This window comes from Aythya ferina, assembly GCF_964211825.1.
Source record: "Aythya ferina genome assembly, chromosome: 5".
NCBI lineage: Eukaryota > Metazoa > Chordata > Aves > Anseriformes > Anatidae > Aythya > Aythya ferina.
Window position 1 is genome coordinate 18,162,068 of NC_140301.1, and position 20,146 is coordinate 18,182,213.

Genomic DNA, 20,146 nt, shown 5'->3' on the forward strand with positions numbered 1-20,146 from the left:
ACAACTTTACACTTTTTTTTTCCCTACCCAGACTGTAACATCATGCCTATTTTTGCGCTTAATTTTCACAGTCTTTCATACAGTAAGACATAGGCTCAGTCAGGGTAATGCACAGCTCACCAGACACTTCCGAATTGCCTCTCAGACAATCAATTTCCCACTGACTTTTATTTTCCCTAGTAATAGTTCGTTATACTCAGAGACTGGCAAAGGATTTGCAGGCAATAATTTTCTTGCCAAAACAGAAACACTAATCAGAGTACTCACAGCGAAAGGTTCATAATCAGTATTTCTTCACTTGGAGTGCAATTGCCAGGCCTGAGAACACCAACTGGTGTATTTGCAAATGATGCAAAGGACTCTTCACCCACCTCACATTCTGCTCAGCATTGATACACTTTGGAAAGCCATACAAAATTCACAGCATTTTTTTTTTTATACTCTTTCATGCAGAAATACTCTATTACAGTACAAAGGGATCTTTCACTGGGGACTATTTTTAAAGAATTTATAACATGACAGTAAAACGCTGTGTTAACTGAGACAGTGTCAAATAAGAGCAGATGCTAAATGCTTCAGTGATGCACTGGTCTGAAAGATAAAAAGGGTCAGAAAACAAGAGAGGAAGAAAATAATCCATATGCACATCAACTAGACGGTCCAGGTGGAAATAAAACCTCAATACTTGTTGCTGTACCCTGTAGGTTTACTAGGTAGAGTTTTTCAGGAAGTGTTTTGCAAGTACAAGACCAGGAGTAAGAACTGACTTAAGAAAATAGATCCGGCCCTCATGTGGTGTTCAGCAGCACAGAAATGCACACACACATACATACATTCATACTTCCTGCCCGAGTGATATCAGTTTCAAAAATAGCCTCTGAAAGAAGATTCATGCTATTGGACCAGCTTCTTCTTTCAGTAAAGTGGACTGAACAGAGATCTGAATTTATACCTCCAAATGTGATTTTCTGCACCAACATGTATAAAGCTCATCCTTACGTTGTGAACTTTGAGTGGCATCAGTGCTAATTCATCTGCCTACCTGACAGAGATCTACAGAGAGATACACAAAAAGAAACATTATTCATCTGAGCTGGTCTTTATTCCTAGAACAGGGGAAATAACTGATGTAAATGAAGCATGCAGTGCAAATGTGCAAAAGTTACTTTTATTTTACATCAGTTTATACAGGTATTTTAAATAGACTTAGTTAAAATAATCAGTTGAGCCTTTTTGACAACTTTGTAAGAAACCCTTATGTGGCTAATTCTTAAATATCATCAGACAGCAGGCTGATTGTGTCCGAGTGCACATTGTTGCCCCAGGTAGCAGATAACTTCCTGTGTTGAAACGATGACTTGAGAGCGATATACTTGCAGACAAGGAAATATCATCTTCCAGCCCCGCTGTGTCTTAAAGTAATCTATGAGAACTCTTTCTAGCTCAATGCCTGTGTTTAGCCAAGGTATTAGACGTATTCAGGATGTATTAAACTCATACACCTTCTAAATTACTTGATGGTTTTGAGTTCACATCGCTAGGTAATTTAGTCAGATATCTAGTGCTAACAATAATTGGATATGCTGAACTGCCAAGAAAGTTGCTTGTCTAGGTATGTAATAAATGTGCTCAACGGGGCTTAATTATACAGATAGGCAATGGGCACCTTCACCACCTTCTGTAGTTAATATCCTGTTCCCAATGCTTAGTAACATGGAACAGCACTTTTGAAATAGGGGAATACTTTGGAACAGCAAACATTCATATTTCATGCTTTGGCAGTCCTGAACATACCATGAAAAAATGGGAAAAGAACTTCCAGTGGATCAAATCACGTACTCATTAGTACACAAGTAAATTCAAAATAACTCCATAAAGTCAAGACAGAGGAGAAATTCACTCTCCTCAGTAAATACTTGCTTAATAAAATTGGATGAACAATTTGCTGTGAACAATTCAGTGAAAATATCTGTGTTTTGTATAGCCTTCCTTTTTCTTTTCTTTATATTCCTCTTTCTCTTCCTCATCCTCTTTTTAACCTTTTCCACCTTCTGATAGCATGCATAGAAGGCCTAAGAAGCTAAATGAAAGCACAGGCAAGAAACAGATGACAGAGTCAGCAGTTTTGCCAGGATAAAAGAAGCTGTTGCTAGAAGTACAGAAGATGGTAAAATATCAATAATCAGAATGGATTGCTAACGGAGGAAGGGTTCATTCCCCATATGGGTTTATCTCCTGAGAATTCCCCTTGACTTCTACATTGTATAATATATCCTGAACAAAACACAGCTAAAAAAGGAAAATGGTAACGCTGATTCTACCCTAAATAGGATTTAATACTGCCCATTGCTGCAGTATCTGAGAACAAGATATACTATTGCTGATGCAGTACAAAGTTCATGGAATATCAAGTGTTGGTAATCTGTGCTCTGAGCCTGTGAATGTATGTGCAAATGGATCAGATCCACAGCTGGCATCTGTCTGGCTCCAGATCTGGTCCAGTAAGTTTCTAAAGAGTAGTTCAAGTCAGACCATTGAAAACTTCCAAAAAAAGTCCCAGGGCATATGACAGAAATGGCCAAGTGGGACAGCACAGTAGAAGAAAGAAATCCTGTGGGTTCATTTCTTTAAAGCACAGAAGTCATTAATCATTTCTATTCCTCGCCATTTGAAACAGCTGCCTGCCTGCATTTGCTAAGTAACTGCTTTCCTAACCACACAGAAACGAGGCTGTGGGCCCCAGAACACTTATGCTTCCAGATATTAACAAATAATTTCCCTCTTTCGCTGTGTCAATGAGAGCACGTTAGCATCCTTAGCATCTGGTTTTGGTCGTGAAATAACATGCTAGTGTTTCCACACTTCATGAATTCCTTCCAAAAATCTCGCTTAGTGCTTATCTTCTCAGCTGAGGCTTCAGAAGTTCAAAGGCATGACTTGAAAATCTCAGCGGCCTTCTACCTTTTACCGGTGACGCAGAACATTGCTCTTTATCAAGTTAGTAAATAATCTCTCCTATCATGCTTATTTGCTCATCTTCTTGTAAAACTGAGTTACATTTTCCACGTAAGCTCTTTACTTCGAAAAGCACGCTGTCATCTCTACAGGCTATTGCAATTAGTGAAATGCCAGCCAGCAGGTGGAGACGCATGAAAGCAATCTCAATTCATAGACAGGCTGCTTTGACATTTCATTCCCATAGCCCTGGCCAAGCACTAGAGCGGGCCAGAGCCAGAAAATATAGCTATTGGTTTCATGGAAAAGTTCAGAATTAAAATCTTGGATGGCTGACAAACATGTGACAGAGCAGCTTCTGCAGCATGACTGCTGCACACAAAGCCGCACTAGCGAGCCGTCCCGGCAGCACCTTTCATGTAGCAGTGCGTGGTGGAGGGAGGGAAGCCTGCTGCTGCTCCCTCCTGACCTCGCTTCATTCACTTTGTTCAGCAGTCCGGAGCTGCCTGTCAGCGTCAGCTGTGCCGAGTGATGCAAGGAGCCACGCGCGCCTCGGTTTGTGCGGGTTCGCGTTTGGCCGGGTGCTGGGCGAGGACGGGGCTGTGGTGGCCCAACACCCAGATGCATTTCCACCTATTTGCTGCAAAAGTTCAGCCTGCGATGGCATGAAAACAGCTTTGCTTCCTCTGTTCCGTTCATAACTCCTCCCACCCAGTGTTTCCTCTTTCGGAATGGAAACATCATTGTAATAGCTATTTCTGAAATATCCCTGCCAAAATCAGGAAGTGCAGAGGAATACTTAAGTGCGAGGAGGGGGAAAGGTAGCTTGCGAGTTATTTTGGGAGTGGGGAATTTGTTCACATGAGTCCGGGAGAAAAGCCGAGGATAATTCTGTGTTGTCTTCAAATTAGATAAGTTTCTAGCTCAAGTGTCTCCATGCTTTAGAAACTGTAGGAAACTGCAGTAGTTGGTCTGCAGAATGCTTGTGTCAATGCAGCGTGCACGTGGAGATATGGAAAGAAGGAAGGAGATGGTATAAAATTAATAGAGCTTTGAAACTCTGCAAAAATTATCTGCAAGCTTTTTGAAAGATTTCAGTGTTCGAACGCAGGACATACTGGCAAATAGCATTCATTGTGCAGATACTGGAAAATGGTGTCTAGTTTTGCACATTCAGCCCCCTCAACATGTAGTTGTTTGTGGTGAATTATCAGTTTGATATTCTTCCTTTGAATAAGAAAGGCACTTCAAACCTTGCAGATTCGACTTCAGTGCTTCTAAAGAAACGCATTTTGCAGCTTTTCCATCCTTTTGGATTCTTCTCCTCCCCCCTCTACCTCATCTCTTGCACTTTTCTCTTTGGAGAGCAGAGTTTAACATGCCATTGAGGAGATAGCCTGCATGCAAAGTCCCTCAAACATAAACACACTTAAAGAACAGATTCATCACAGTGTGTTTCCTAATGTGGAAACCGCATTCCATCTGCACCCTTATCCGATGGTCATTAGCTTAGATGTTGAATGGGCATTCCTTAAAGTGAAGATTATAAAAACATACATACTGCTCAACAGCGATTCATCAGCTTCCAAGCTCTCTCTGCTGGAGAGCAATCGAGCTCAGAGTGACTCAGGCTGGGGACTTTGGGAATGCACGGCAGGAATTTGCTACATCGAGTCTGCAAAACTGCCTTCAGATGATTTCTCTGGCCATTTAGAAGCCCTGTGTTCATTTGACTCAGGTATTTTTCTGCATTTGTTTTCTTTGTAAAAGTTTGTTGTATCTTAATGTATCAGTTATGCATATTTTCAAAAGCTTTTTTAGATCCTGGCCCTGATCTTCCATTCAGGTTTGCAGCACTGTAACATCAGTGACTTCTGTGCTGTTGCCCCGACAGAGGAATCGGCGTCCGCGTGAGCGTACTTGTCAGGAGTTTACAGATGACAATGGTCACACGCGCACACTGCCTGACGATAAGGCAAGTTATCACCACTATTCCTTGACCTATTTTTTAGCTTGTAAATAACTGGGTCTAAATTCCCAGCCACAAACTGAAGACATTGTTTATTGATCTATTGTATAGGATTGCCTTGAAAGAGTTAGCGTTTATCTGAGGTGACTCACAGATTGGTTTGATGATGGATGTGTTCTCTAGTTTGCTGTGTGTTGAATGTGTGCATATCTCCCTATATATGAAAAAGATATTCACTATATATACATACATATATGTTTATGTATGTATATATATAGTGGTTTGCTTTCACAAAGTAGCCTGTAGAGCCTTTCTTTCCTTTGAAGGTTGTTTTTTAAAGAATCGCTGTTAATCAAATAAAAGTTACTGAGGCAGAGGAAAATAAACTACCTGGATTACTCCCTGTGGGGCTATCAAAGACATTAGAAATAAAGGACATATTATTATTTAGGGCAGTGGAGTAAGGGTACAAAAGGAGAACTGAATTCAAGTGCTGAATTATGTGGATATGTGTACGAGCATATTCTTGAGAAGCTCCTTACTACATGACGCTTCAGTTCTGTTTTTTAACATAGGGAAAGTACTCAATAGCCTTGTTAAGAGGATAATAATAATAACAACAAGGACAACAACAAATCTGTGAATAAGCACGTACTGCAGACATGACAGTAATGACAACTTACTCAGAATTTACACAGTTATGCCTTCTGCCCAGACCTTGCTATTTGATATAATTTTGGATCCTGCTGTAACCAATATGGTATTGCAGATCCCTTAAGATGCTGGTCTCTGTGGCACCTATTTGAACTGGAATTAGGTCCTCATTACATTGTGACAGAAGACAATGAGAGTAAACTAAGGATAGAATCACAGTGAAAGATTTTAGGGCAAAACACCAAAATAGTTGTCCTGGGCTAAAACGAATCTCTAACAGCACTGTACTAGCACCTAGCAGATGTATTAAAGAAGTAATAAATGTTTGATGAAGTACTACTTTGAAAGGTGTTTTGGAAGCACCTAACTTGTCTACATAATTACTGTTCAAATGCAGGCTGTGAATATTTGACATCTACTCCCACAGAATATCACCAAGCTGCTATTCACTGCAAAATAAGGTTACTATGATTTTATTTCATTCTGAAGTGCGATTGCAAGTATTTTGAGATCCCTCTGTTCCATTGGTAGAGTTTTACAGGTCACACGGATGCATATTGTACCTGTATATTAATGACAACATTTGGTTTATGTTATAAACTTCTCTTCCCACAAGTACGTGGTGGTGTTGTATAGAATGCACATTCCCATAATCATTTAATATGTTTTCAGTCTTAAAAATAAAGTTTATATAATGAAAATACAATATAATTATACACATGAGAGCTCTGGTTTGGAAGAGGTTCAGCGGAATTCTTTGATAAAACAAGCCCCCAACCACAAAAACTACATACAGTGATTTGACAGTCAAACATATATAATCACTTATGCTAAATTAAAGGCAGTGTCACCACGTTAAAAGCAGCACATTGAAATCCCGTATGTCAGTTTTGGCCAACGAGTGACAAATACTGTAAGTCTAACCAAATGCATCCTTGAATAAACTTTGAGCAGCTTCTGAAAAAGGTGCTTAGGGTGGTCAGTTATATAAGGAAGGGAGAGTGCCAGGGATACATTTATATAGGCTTATTTTATGATGATACTCATTGACCTCTCTTACACAGAGTCAGCAGCCTAGTCCTTTTTTGCTCCATACCAGTTTCTAGCACCCAGAAATAGACCATATGAGGACTCTAAGAGGGCTCAAAAGCAAAAATTCATCCAAAAATTATCTTGTTGGGCAGAACCAAAAGGTTAGTGAAGCTAAACACCTTATTATGGGTATTTTCCATTTGCTGTTCCTGCTAATATCTTGTCCCAGAACACACGAACCCATTTACACTCCACCAAAACTGTTTGTCTGCTTAGAGAGTCCATGGACACCAAATTTTGTAGCTCCACTGAGAGCAGCAGGATGATGCTGATTTGCACCAGATATGGATCTGGCTCACAGCATGTTCCAGTCTGAATTCACAAAGCATGGAGTAATGTGAAACAAGGAAGTGACTTTTGTGAAAAGCATTTTGGAAAGGAAAACCAAAAATGATGGATATACCACTGGGGCAGAGGGAGTGGAGCCCGCCTCAAAGAGGACCTTGTAGAGCTGCCAGCCTTCCCACAAAATGTGCTGCTGCTCTCAGAGAGGAGGGGGAGGTTTCCCCAGGACAAATGCAGCCACACCAAGCACCCTAATAACTACTTTGTAGATATTTTTATGTACCATCACATCAAAACCAGACTGAACTTCCAAAACATTTGAATTCAACCCATCACTGATTAATGGAAGGAGGAGAAGGAGAATGGGTGGGAAGAATAGTCATTGTGAACAGCCATAACACTGGGCAGTAAGCCACGCTATTCAACAAATGAGACAATACATTAAAAAATAAAACTTTGTTTTCAGGGGCCTTCTATATATATCAAGAGCTTGATTCATAGACCACTAAAGTTAATGGGAATCTTTCCTTTAACCAACTACTGATCAAGCTGTTACAGAAGAAATGTTAATACAGATTTGTAATTACTCAGTGTCTCAGTATTAGAAAATTACAAAGTCAAATACATCATCAACAGCTAGTAATGAACTGTAACTGATTACTCAGAACGCGCAGACATTTTGCCCACCTGTACGTACTGCATTTTACTGCAGAAGCTATTAGCATGAACCAATACACGGAGATTAAGATTTAACAAAAGACAAAAACCGTGGATGCTTACAAGAAAGGCCAGTTAACAATTTGTGTTCCATCTGGCATTAAAAGCTCTATAAGCAGCATTATTTGAGGGAAAACCTTAATTTCAAATATTACATACCTTTTTACAGCATTTTTCTGTTTCTTGCCCTCTGGAAGCAATTAGCTCAATCATATTACAGCTCTTAGATCTTCAGCTATGCAACTGCCCATATTACCATTCTGGTTAAATATGCAGCAGAGGCACTAGTCCTTTGTAGGGAATGGGATTGTTCATTTCAATGGGAGTTTGGGGTGGGGATAGTAAATCATCCTCTTTCTGATCCAGATGTGCTAATGGACGAGGTGACCTTCCTGCTTTTACCATTAGTTTGCTGGAGGTTCTGCCCCCACCCATCTACTGACAGAGAAGTCAGTATGGGAATTTCCAAATCACATGAAACTTATCTGTGCTAAATTAAATTCTTGATCTAATTCTCAATCAGGGTAATTCATTTCTCCTGAAGTCCATAATCAATTGAATTTTACCAAAGTCAGCTCATCAAGAAACACTGAGTTTAGCGGATATGTAGGGACAATGTGCTGCTTTCACAGGTAAGGAGAGTGACAGCCCACCCAAGCTATGCTCTAAGACTCAAAGAATAGTAAGCAATATGGGATCTCTCAAAAAATGCAGGGAACATGACACACGTGACCTTTTGAAAAGGTAGACATGATTTCCCTGTAGGCTGCCATGTAATGCAGGCTTGGATTGAAATAATCTAGTTGGTTTTGCCCAAAGTGGACAAATTAGGACAATGCTCTGCTGATGGGTAAATTGAAGGAGTAACATTAGCATGGGTGGCAAACCTCCTACGTGGATACAGAAGGAAACCGCTATCAATAGCCTTAATGTTAGTCACCAGATTCAAGGAAAACCATTCCTCTGTCACACTCTTTACAAGATATTTCCTCTAGGATGTTTTTTGACCTAACTTTTTTAACCATGTGAGACACACCACAGTTCCAGGCTCTGGATCAGATTCCTGTCATATAACCAAAAATGTGTAGAGAGAAATTATCTTCTGTAGTAGAATACCAGGTGAAAGTTGGTGGCTTTTCTGCATACTCCAAATCTATGATGGTTAGATCCTTAGACATATTCAGCAAAACCTTTTTATCAAGCTTGAAGGGTACACAAAACTCAACAGTTTTCTAAAAGAGCCTAACCGCATGAGATTGCACTTCCCTGACGTAACTGAAATCTATCCCAGGGCACTTGCTCTCTGCCTTTGGGAGCTCTGAAACTGCAGCTCTGCTGATTGCACCAGCTCTGCAATTACACTAATGCTTTCATTCTCTGATCACTTCTTTCCCCCTCATAAGTTTGGCACTTGTTAATAGAAAACAGATACTTAGTGTCATTAAGGATCAGGGCTAAAGACTCTTCTGATGCAGAACTTTGTCAACAAGTCAGCTGCAATTCCACTGAAGCACAATTCAGGTGTTTCTACAGGCCAGGAAATGCTTGGATCACTTTTTCCCTTCCTCTTGTATACAAATGCAAGCATATTTAATATCCTGGACACCTCTACCTGATAGTGTTGACAGAAAGTGGCACTGCTGACATTGTGATCAGTTGACACTGGGAAGTCAAATGGCAGGGGGAAAATTAAGGTGGCACAGACATGATTGTAGATATTTCTGGCCCTTCAGTGACAATATATGCCAGTAAACAAACAAGAAAAATAGTTCTCTTGGTCATACTTAATGTAAATATCACAAGGATTATGTCTGTTTTCCAACCAAGAAATGTCAGGTTCAGAAATTACATTACAGCAAACAGGGATGGTTCTCATCTCATTCAATTCTACACTTATCTCTACCTGAAACTTTTCAGAGATGTTGATACTATCACTTTCTCCACTTCATAGCTGGAAATAATTTTTTCTTTTAATCTGAATTTTCTAGTTTTTGTTTATTTGTTTTTTCTTTGAGGCTTATTTCCCCCCTTTCTTGTTGGAGAACAAAGGTTTAATCTGAAAATTTGACCTTGTTTGAAGCCAGCTGTGGCTCCTCATCCAAAAGCTAGTTCATAGGCACTCATTATGTGCAGGTGACTTTTAATTTGACTCAGGAAAAGATCTGTTAAACACAAGCGTGCCAAAATCAGGGTGCTTTCCAAAGCAGAATCCTTATCTGTTCATGTTAAAAAGAATTAAAAAGTAAGGAGAAATACAGATAATACCCAGGTAAAGTAGATGGCTGGAGAAAGTCAAAGTAGCCTGGCTCCCTCTTGACTCTGCTTAGGTCAAAGGGAAAAGTTGAGGTCCTGGCTTCTGCTTTTTTTTTTTTTTTTTCTTCCATTTTATTGATAACAGGAACACAAGTCTTGCTCTCCCAGACTTTCTGTCCAAGTTCCTCCCTTTGCTTGCCTCCCATTCCAACACCCACCCTCTTCCTTTCTGTAACCTTACACAGCAATATTCAGCTTTGCCTTCTGAAAAGGCCTGAGCTGTCCCTGTGCAGAGGTAAGGGCTGGCTGAAGGAAGGGTGCAACTTTCATTTTAAAAAGCATTTTGGCATAGCAGTAGGTAAAAGGATTTTAGCTAGGTTGCAGGAAAGAAAGTGTTTGCATTCTTCCTGGTTTTTGTTTAGTCCTTGAACCAAATACTTTTATTTTGTGTACCTAAAGAGGCACCTACATCCGTACTTCAAGAAATTGCCTGAATGGGAATGTTTGCTGCTGGTTAACTTCCTTGGAAATTAAGTGAAATTTCATGATTGTATTCTGTAAGGCTCAGTCATTGCAAATAATGGTCAGGGTTTCCACGCAGGAAGAACTTTTCAAAGCATTAGCATGTATGTGGCTGAACATGTATACCTGGTGACAAAATCAGGACCTTCAAACCCAGCATAGATCCACTGTGATGCTCCAGTAAGATCTCCGTAACTTTTCCTGCTCCTGGAAGAACATGAGGGCCATTGAATGTTTTGTGTACACTCATCAAGGTGATGCAAGCTACTAATTCTGAGTAACCACATCCATGTCCATGGCATGCTCAGCCAAACTGAACTTCAGTCGTCAGTCTTCTCCATCTGCTCTGTCAATTTCTTTTGACTTATCTTTTTTTAAAAGGCGCCAATTATGCGCAAATCAAATGAGTCTGTTTCTTCAGGTCCATTAATTATTACATTCCATTTACATTTTCTGTTTACTTTTTCCCTTCTCTATGGAAGCTATTGAAGGTCTGATGATTCAGAATGCTCTGGGAACACTATGTGGCTTTCCTTCTTGTTTGCCCATTGTAACGGAGCTCATTTTTCAGTGGAGGTTTCCCATTCTTTCTAGGAAAAATGTGGTCAAACCCATGTACTCCCAAACCTTTTGATCTCCTGAATCCTCTTCATATCCCAGATAAAAAAGTCAGTGATTAAGACAGAGTTCCTAAAAGGACACATAGTCAGGCTTCCCTTTGACCAAAATGGTTTCCCAGTGAATCAAACCTTTCTCAGCTCAGGGGGGGCTCGACAATAGGCCCTGAAAAGATGGATAGAGCAATTGTCCTGCTTAGTGATCCACGAAAGGAAAGGGGTCCTTAGTGAAGGGAGACCTACACTAAGTCTGACCTGACACTGCAGGAGTAAGACAATGAAAGGTCAAGGAGACTAACGAGAGGAAAAATGCAGACAATAGGTGCCACAGCTAGCACACAGCTCCTGCCACGCAGACTATGGGGCAGCAACGTTAACTGCCTCAGACATGTGAAGGGGAAGTGAAGCGGAAAGAACTTGAAGTTTCCTTCTTAAGAATTGTGGCCCAGCATCTTCAGGATTTACCCAGGCCTCACAGAGAGGTCAAAGTGACGCAGCTAGACCTGAGATGAATGAAAAATAAAGATTATCTAATTGGGGAGGAGAAAAATATAGACGTCTTTTAGACCGAATGAAAAAGGCAACAACTTGATGTCTGGGATCTGCAGAAAGATCCCAAGGCGTTTTTGTGGGAGGAAGTAGAGAAAGTATTTGCCCAATTCTATTTAAACAAAAACCAAAATATCCAGAACAAAACAAACAGCTATGTATGTGGACTTGCAACGGGCATATTTCTCTTCTGCATGAACAAAAAGATCCTTAGTTCATGCTACCTGAGACTCAGCTCTCTGCATTTCCTTCAGGCACTAGGCAATTGTTGCTACGTGTGAATGAATTGTGACCAGTCTGGAGACAAAAGGAGGAATCTCTTTGGCTTCTGCAAGTATCCCTGTCGTCAATGGCATCTCCATTATCACTTCTTTGTAGCTGGGCCTTGGCCTCGTTAAACGGAACAGCCCCTTCCTGCTTGGGTCAGCCAAGTGCTCTGAATGCTACCTTTGCAGCTGTGCATCAAGGAGCCGCCCTTTAGAGATGTTAACAAATACCTGCTGCCACACCGCCGGCTCTTGAAAAGCCTGGTGAGGGAAGACAATCTCCCTCGGTTGGGTTTGTCACACAAAGAGCTGAACGTTTTTGCCATGTTAAACCACATTCTTCGTCTTTGCAACGGCCTGGTCTTTTGACAGCTGACATCACAGGCACCGAGGTTCATCAGAGAACTGTTTCCGTGGCAGGAACTGACAAGTGGAATAAACACACCACGCACTTAGCAGCGAAATAGTGCAGAGCTCCTAAATTCAGTGGGTTCAGGAAAGATGACTTGCTTTGCTTTGCAACCTTGCACCAAAATTACACTTCCCCAACGTGTAGAAATCAGATATGGCTGTAGAGAGAAGGGATTGGGGTGGTAGTATTGGTTAGGGGACTGCATGAAGAAATTAACCAGCACACTTGGATTTTATTCCTGGGTCAATTGCTGGCCTCTTGTGTGATCCCAAGCAAAGCCCTAGAGCTCCCTCTGCCTCAGCTTCCCTGTCTGGAAATTAAATCCAGCTTCTCCTAGGAAACTTTTTGGATCTTGTGTTAAAAGTACAGCAAATTATTATTTTTGCCTATTTATTTGATTAGACATATATCAAAGAGAGAAAATATAAGAAGCATATGTTGGTTGAGGAACAGTGTGAATTTCAGTTGGCATTGGATGACTAATGAAAATTACAATTTAAGAGTAAAATATTTTTCCGTATTCTGAGATGATGACTCAATCAAAACCAAATCCTCTTAAAAGCTATCTTGATTGGAAACTATTAGATAATTTCTTCAGAGGGTAAAGAAGGGGGGTAGATGATATTCCTCCTACAATTATCGAGTCTCCTACAAATGAAATGATCTTCTTGCATTCCAGTGATGACCCCAGACATTGATGAAAGCTGTTGTTTCTCATCTGACCTCTTAAGTTTCCACCTTTGTAACTCTGCTTTATTACAATTAACTCTATAGAACCTGTAGATGAAAACAACACTTAGGGAAGAATGAAAGATGGAGCTTTTCTCTAAGGAACTTGCAGTTTAGGGAACTTTATTCCCAGTCATCTCCCCTAGTGATGGAAGAAATTCTACTCAAGATCAAACTGTAAAGTGACAAATGCTTTTAAAGCCTGTAGGTTTACAAAAGCCCAAGCAGAAAGGGAATTGGGTATTTCTGCAGTGCTGAAGCAGAGAATTTGTACGAAGAAAGAGAAAGGATTACAATGCCTACATTTTCTGGACATCTGTTTTTGACCAAGCCAATCTGATCTGTAAACTTAATCAGGGATTCAGGTTAGAAAGAAACACAGATAATTAAATATTTGTTCAAAATGCAGTAGCTAAAGCATGGTTTGAAACCCAGGCAAATGCCTGCTCCCCAGGCACTTTTGTCCAAAGCTGGTGAGCGTTGTGGTTCTGAACATACTAGCTGTAGTTAACAGAAGTCAGCAACCACACATCCCAAGATAGAAAAAGGAGCAGAGTACTTTATCTGGCTCTGGGAATGTGTAACCGAGTGTCTCAGACTATGGGCTGGGATGGAGAAGATAATGACTACTAATAGAGATTTGCCCCAGGTGCTGAGCACAGATCCACACAATTTTTTTGTCATGAAGGATAAATGTTTGGGTTGTCCCTACAGTAACACTGCTGTACAGCCCTGGAGTATGCTTCTGAAGTGAATTTCCCTGTTGTTCCCCTTGTTGTGCTTTGGTTCACATCACAGAGCACATACATTTGACTCCTTTCGGGTCCATCTAAATCATAAGATCCTTCCCAACTCCAGGACTACCTAATTTACATGCAATCAGTGGGACTAGACTACAGTTGGTCCTGAGTAAAATCCCTAAAGTGATGGAATTATGGATGCCGGGACCTCAGTGCCAATAGTAAGTAACAGCTGACATCCTTTCTGGGGTCAGCACTTACAAGCAGTGAGACAGCTCCAGGACATTTCTCTGCAGCACTCTAGGGGCCAGAAATGGCAGGGGTGACTCTGTGGATTTGAGCTGAAGACCCCCTCCCTCCACCCTGCTGTTCACAGATCATTTTCCATCAGGTAGAACTGTGTCATCTGGCCTTTTCCTGGCTGCTCAGAATTAGGGCTGGAGCTCATGTTTTCTTAACTGCCATACATACTACAAATACAATACATCTGTCTAAATGTAAGGTAGGTGTATGCCTCAGATCAAATGAATCATGCTCTAGAAGTGCCCATTTTTTTTCCATTGACTAGCTCAGATATAATGAAGACCAGCTAAAGTGTGGTGAAACTGCTCCCACTCTACACACCTAATATCTAATTTTTTTTCAGGTAAAGTCTAATAGATTTAATAAACACTTCACATGTAAAGGAATAGTAACTCGTTTAATCAATCTGCTGGCCTAATACTGTCCTGGTTTCAGTTAGCACAGAATTAATTTTCTTCCTAGTAGCTGGTGGAATGCTGTGTTTTGGCTTAGAATGAGAAGAGTGCTGATAACACCCCGATGCTTTAATTGTTGCAGAGCAGTGCTTATACTAAGCCAAGGACATCTCAGCCTTTGCTCTGTCCTGCCAACGGGCAGGCTGGGGGGGTGCAGTAAGAGCTGGGAGGGGACAGACCCAGGACAGGTGACCCAAACTAGCCAAAGGGGTATTCCATACCATCTGACGTCATGCTAAACAATATATAGGGGTGGCTAGCCGGGGGGAGGGGGCCGGACTGCTCGGGGTTAAGCTGGGCATCGGTCAGCGGGTGGTGAGCAATTGCATTGTGCATCACTTGTTTGTACATATTATTAGTAGTAGTACTATTATCATCATTGTATTATTATTATTATTATTATTATTATTATTATTATTATTATTTTCCTGTCTTATTAAACTGTCTTCATCTCAACTCACGAGCTTCACTTTCCATTTCTCTCCCCCGTCCCAGAGAGGGAGGGGGGAGGGTGAGCGAACGGCTGCGTGGTGTTTAGCTGCCAGCCGGGTTAAACCACGACAGTCTTTTTGGCGCCCAACGTGGGGCTCGAAAGGTTGAGATAACGGCAGATCTGACCAGAGTGTGTTAAACTAAAATTGGTATAAGTATTAGACCTGCTTAATAGTCACTTGTCATAATGCTGATTGCTTTAATCTCAACTGTGCTGCGCCTGTTTTCCAAATTGAGTATTATAGCACGTTATTTTCCGTATGTGCTCTCTGTCATGTTGTTTATCCTCTCCGGGCCCTGGTTTCAGACCATTATGGTACTGTGTGTTGTATCAGTGGCTTATGAGATGATGAAATATCTGGCCATGACTCTAACCTGGTATTTGTACTCAGTAACATCTTCGATTCTATACTTTGGAAACTGTATTTTGGAAACTATTAGCAATTGTATCTGTTGCCTTTTTTCATTAGGGAGTCAATCTGTGGAGGGGAAAGGGGAAGATAATTTTTCTTACTTGATCACTCTCCCTTTCTCCTTCACCACCCCTGTACCCTCCTTGATCACTCTCCCTTCTCCCTCAAAATGTGCTCTACACTGCAGCCGGGGAGAACGGCCCCACCTGGAGCCTCTGGCAGAAAGAACCTGGGGAAACTCGAGGTCGGCCTCTGGGGTTTTGGAGTCGGGGATACAGAGGATCTGAGGCCCGCTATACTCCAACTGAAAAGGAGATATTGGCAGCATATGAAGGAGTTCGATCTGCTTCGGAGGTGGTCGGTACTGAAGCGCAGCTCCTCCTAGCACCCCGATTACCGGTACTAGGCTGGATGTTCAAGGGAAGGGTCCCCTCTACGCATCATGCAACTGATGCTACATGGAGCAAGTGGGTTGCACTGATTACTCAGCGGGCTCGAATAGGAAACCCCAGTCGCCCAGGAATATTGGAAGTGATCATGGACTGGCCAGAAGGCAAATACTTTGGGATATCATCAGAGGAGGAGGTGGGTCGTGCTGAAGAAGCCCCACTGTACAACCAGTTGCCAGAGAATGAAAAGAAATATGCCCTGTTCACTGATGGGTCCTGTCGTATTGTGGGGAAGCATCGGAGATGGAAAGCTGCTGTATGGAGTCCTACGCGACGAGTTGCAGAAGCTGCTGAGGGAGAAGGTGAATCGAGTCAGTTTGCAGAAGTGAAAGCCATTCAGCTGGCTTTAGACATTGCTGAACGAGAAAAATGGCCAGTTCTCTATCTCTACACCGATTCATGGATGGTAGCAAATGCCCTGTGGGGATGGTTACAGCAATGGAAGCAAAACAACTGGCAGCGTAGGGGCAAACCTATCTGGGCTGCTGCATTGTGGCAAGATATTGCTGCTCGGGTAGAGAACCTGGCTGTGAAAGTACGCCACGTAGATGCTCATGTGCCCAAGAATCGGGCTACTGAAGAACATCAAAACAACCAGCAGGTGGATCAGGCTGCTAAGATTGAAGTAGCTCAGGTGGACCTGGATTGGCAGCATAAAGGTGAATTATTTATAGCCCGATGGGCCCATGACACCTCAGGCCATCAAGGTAGAGATGCAACATACAGATGGGCTCGTGATCGAGGGGTGGACTTGACCATGGACGCTATAGCACAGGTTATTCATGACTGTGAAACATGTGCTGCAATCAAGCAAGCCAAACGGTCAAAGCCTCTTTGGTATGGAGGACGATGGCTGAAATATAAATATGGAGAGGCCTGGCAGATTGATTACATCACACTCCCTCAAACTCGCAATGGCAAGCGCCACGTACTTACAATGGTGGAAGCAACCACCGGATGGCTGGAAACATATCCTGTGCCTCATGCTACCGCCCGGAACACCATCCTGGGCCTTGAAAAGCAAGTCCTATGGCGACATGGCACCCCAGAAAGAATAGAATCAGACAATGGGACTCACTTCCGAAACAACCTTATAGACACTTGGGCCAAAGAACATGGTATTGAATGGGTGTATCACATCCCCTATCATGCACCAGCCTCCGGGAAAGTTGAACGATACAATGGCCTGTTAAAGACTACCTTGAAAGCAATGGGCGCTGGGACGTTCAAAAACTGGGATACGCATTTGGCAAAGGCCACCTGGTTAGTCAATACTAGGGGATCTACCAACCGAGCTGGACCTGCCCAATCAAACCTGTTACGTACTGTAGATGGGGATAAAGTTCCTGTAGTGCATGTAAAAAATATGCTGGGTAAAACAGTCTGGGCTACTCCTGCCTCAGGAAAAGGCAAACCTATTCGTGGAATTGTTTTCGCTCAGGGACCTGGATATACTTGGTGGGTGATGCAAAAGAACGGAGAGGTCCGGTGTGTACCTCAAGGAGATTTAATACTGGGTGAGAATAGCCCATGAACTGAATTGCACCATGTTAAATAGTATATTATACTGTATGTTATCACTACCATGATTACTATAGGTGACTAATTAGAATGTATGGAAAAGAGTGTAACCTGAGCATGACATAAATGGTATGGAATAAGGGGTGGATAGATGTCCTGGTTTCAGTTAGCACAGAATTAATTTTCTTCCTAGTAGCTGGTGGAATGCTGTGTTTTGGCTTAGAATGAGAAGAGTGCTGATAACACCCCGATGCTTTAATTGTTGCAGAGCAGTGCTTATACTAAGCCAAGGACATCTCAGCCTTTGCTCTGTCCTGCCAACGGGCAGGCTGGGGGGGTGCAGTAAGAGCTGGGAGGGGACAGACCCAGGACAGGTGACCCAAACTAGCCAAAGGGGTATTCCATACCATCTGACGTCATGCTAAACAATATATAGGGGTGGCTAGCCGGGGGGAGGGGGCCGGACTGCTCGGGGTTAAGCTGGGCATCGGTCAGCGGGTGGTGAGCAATTGCATTGTGCATCACTTGTTTGTACATATTATTAGTAGTAGTACTATTATCATCATTGTATTATTATTATTATTATTATTATTATTATTATTATTATTATTTTCCTGTCTTATTAAACTGTCTTCATCTCAACTCACGGGCTTCACTTTCCATTTCTCTCCCCCGTCCCAGAGAGGGAGGGGGGAGGGTGAGCGAACGGCTGCGTGGTGTTTAGCTGCCAGCCGGGTTAAACCACGACAAATACCTATAGTCAGTGTGCTTTTGTAGTGCAATCAGTGATTAAAAAAATCCACTTAACACAGGTGCAATTAACATATAAAAATGGTAAACTGTGCTCTTTCTCTGTAGCCGTTAAGGACCCCCGTGAAGCTCCCTTGTGATCTTCATTGATTTTTTAATTGAGTTTAATTAGCCATTGAAACAATCTCCCAAAGTTTATAGTCTATTTTCCCTCATTGGAAAATTTTAAATCAAGATTATATCTTTTTCCAAAAGATATGGCCCAGGTCAGGTAGGGATGAATTCCAGGGAATGCAGAGGGCTGACGCACTGCAGAAGGTCACAGCAGCTCATCAGACCAATCTCTTGTTATTTGCATGCTGTTAATTGGAATTGTTAATGGGTGGCTTTTCTGCTGATGCAAAGGAGCACAGCAGCGCAGGAGGTGGCCACGATGAAGGGGGAGGCTCCGCTGCCCCCTTCCCACAGCCCCAGGAGCACACCAGGCAAATCGCAGCCTGGTGCAGTGGTTTCCCTACGGTCCCCAGTGCCCAGCCTGGACATGTCAGAGAGGTGCTGTGGTTTGAGCTGCCTCAATGATGAACTAAGAGAAACAACTATGCTAAACATGGAGAAGAGTTCACGTGAAAGCTTGTCTAGGTTAGCTGGGTCCTCTCGGGTCATTCATGAAATTTTTGGGGCAGAAAGCAAACTGTTGGAAGGCAAGGACTGTAGTGGGCAAGCAGAAGGTAACACTGCTGGTAGTCAGCTCTTGCTGATGAGCTCCTCAGCTAAGTTTCACAGATAGCATACTTTCCAGAACCTCTGGGCACTTTCTATAGAGCAGAGCTTCTCAAACTTTGTTTGTGGACACGTAAATGCGCTATGTTGGAAGTACAAAGCCCTTGATAGCAGATTGAAGCATACTGCCAGGGGGCTTGCTTTTCCAGTTGCAGATTGAATGTACAGACTCACAGGATGACAATCACTTTAGAGGTACAAATCAAGGCATACTTTAAAACATTTGCCTGAAGCTCAGAAAACCCTAACGTACTAGAATTTTCTTCATTCATTCCATGTTTGGTTTTAACTCTCACTTTCAAATCCTCCTAGACAGTATCACCATGAAATGAAGACTCATCAAAGTGTTTTACCAAGGTAAAGCGATACAATCATCAATATTTTGTCAAAAGCTTTGTTTCATTTCTCCCTAGGAGAGGTTTTGTTAATCAAAATGGAAACTGGCTACATGGGGCCCAACATGTAACATTTTATCCCAGTTGGATCTGAGGGATACAGAGCATTTTGCTGTATTAGGTCATAAATTTGGGCCAGATACTGCAATCAGTCTACTCTAGACTCCTAATGTGAGTGTGAGTGCCATATATAGGTCAGCTACAAAATGAGGTAATTTTTAAAAGGAGATGTATTCTCATGGAATATGTCATGATTTATATGGGTCCCATAAGGCCATACCCCAAGCATTTAGTGAAGTGATGTGCAAATCTAACTGCATTTTATCTAAAAATAAGAAAGGAACCACAGCAACAGAATTGACTTTATAGTTGTTCTGGTGAATAAGGAAACAAAGAGGGCGTATTTTCCTATAACTGAGCACGGCTATGCTAGTCAGTTTAACACCACAATGCTCTCCACCAGCTTTTGGCCAATACATGGCATGAATATCACTGTCAGAATTATCCTGATTAATGAAGAACAATTCATGCTGATCAAACAGACCGTGAGATGGTCAGTGCCAAATTAACTAGCTCAGTGCTTCTCAAATGTCTTCGGACACTGCAGGCTTTTGTAAAAGGGCAAGACCAAGTAGGACAGTAAAAATTGCAGTATAAAGGTTAATTACTCACATGCCTGCTCATGCTCACCATTACTGTTTGGTTCTCATTCATGTTCTAACTTGAATTTGTTTGCCATTTTCTTTGCTCCATTCTCAATGGCCACGTTTGCCCCTTTACCCACTGTTTTACGATTGAGTCCTGATCACGTCTCATGTTTGTTACTGT

The 20,146-nt window shown here is 42.0% G+C and overlaps 1 long non-coding RNA gene across 2 annotated transcripts in view; it reads right to left on the bottom strand.

Moving 5' to 3' along the window:
- Positions 1–20,146, bottom strand: part of LOC311437237 — an 85,479-nt gene that overhangs the window by 12,098 nt on the left and 53,235 nt on the right. Inside the window, exon 1 of one of the 2 annotated variants that reach the window (XR_014693385.1) lies at positions 7,832–7,982. The exons of the other annotated variant lie outside the window; for it this stretch is intronic. This is a non-coding gene — a long non-coding RNA (uncharacterized lncRNA). Of the gene's footprint in view, positions 1–7,831; positions 7,983–20,146 lie in introns of those variants that run through there. 2 annotated transcript variants of the gene reach the window in all.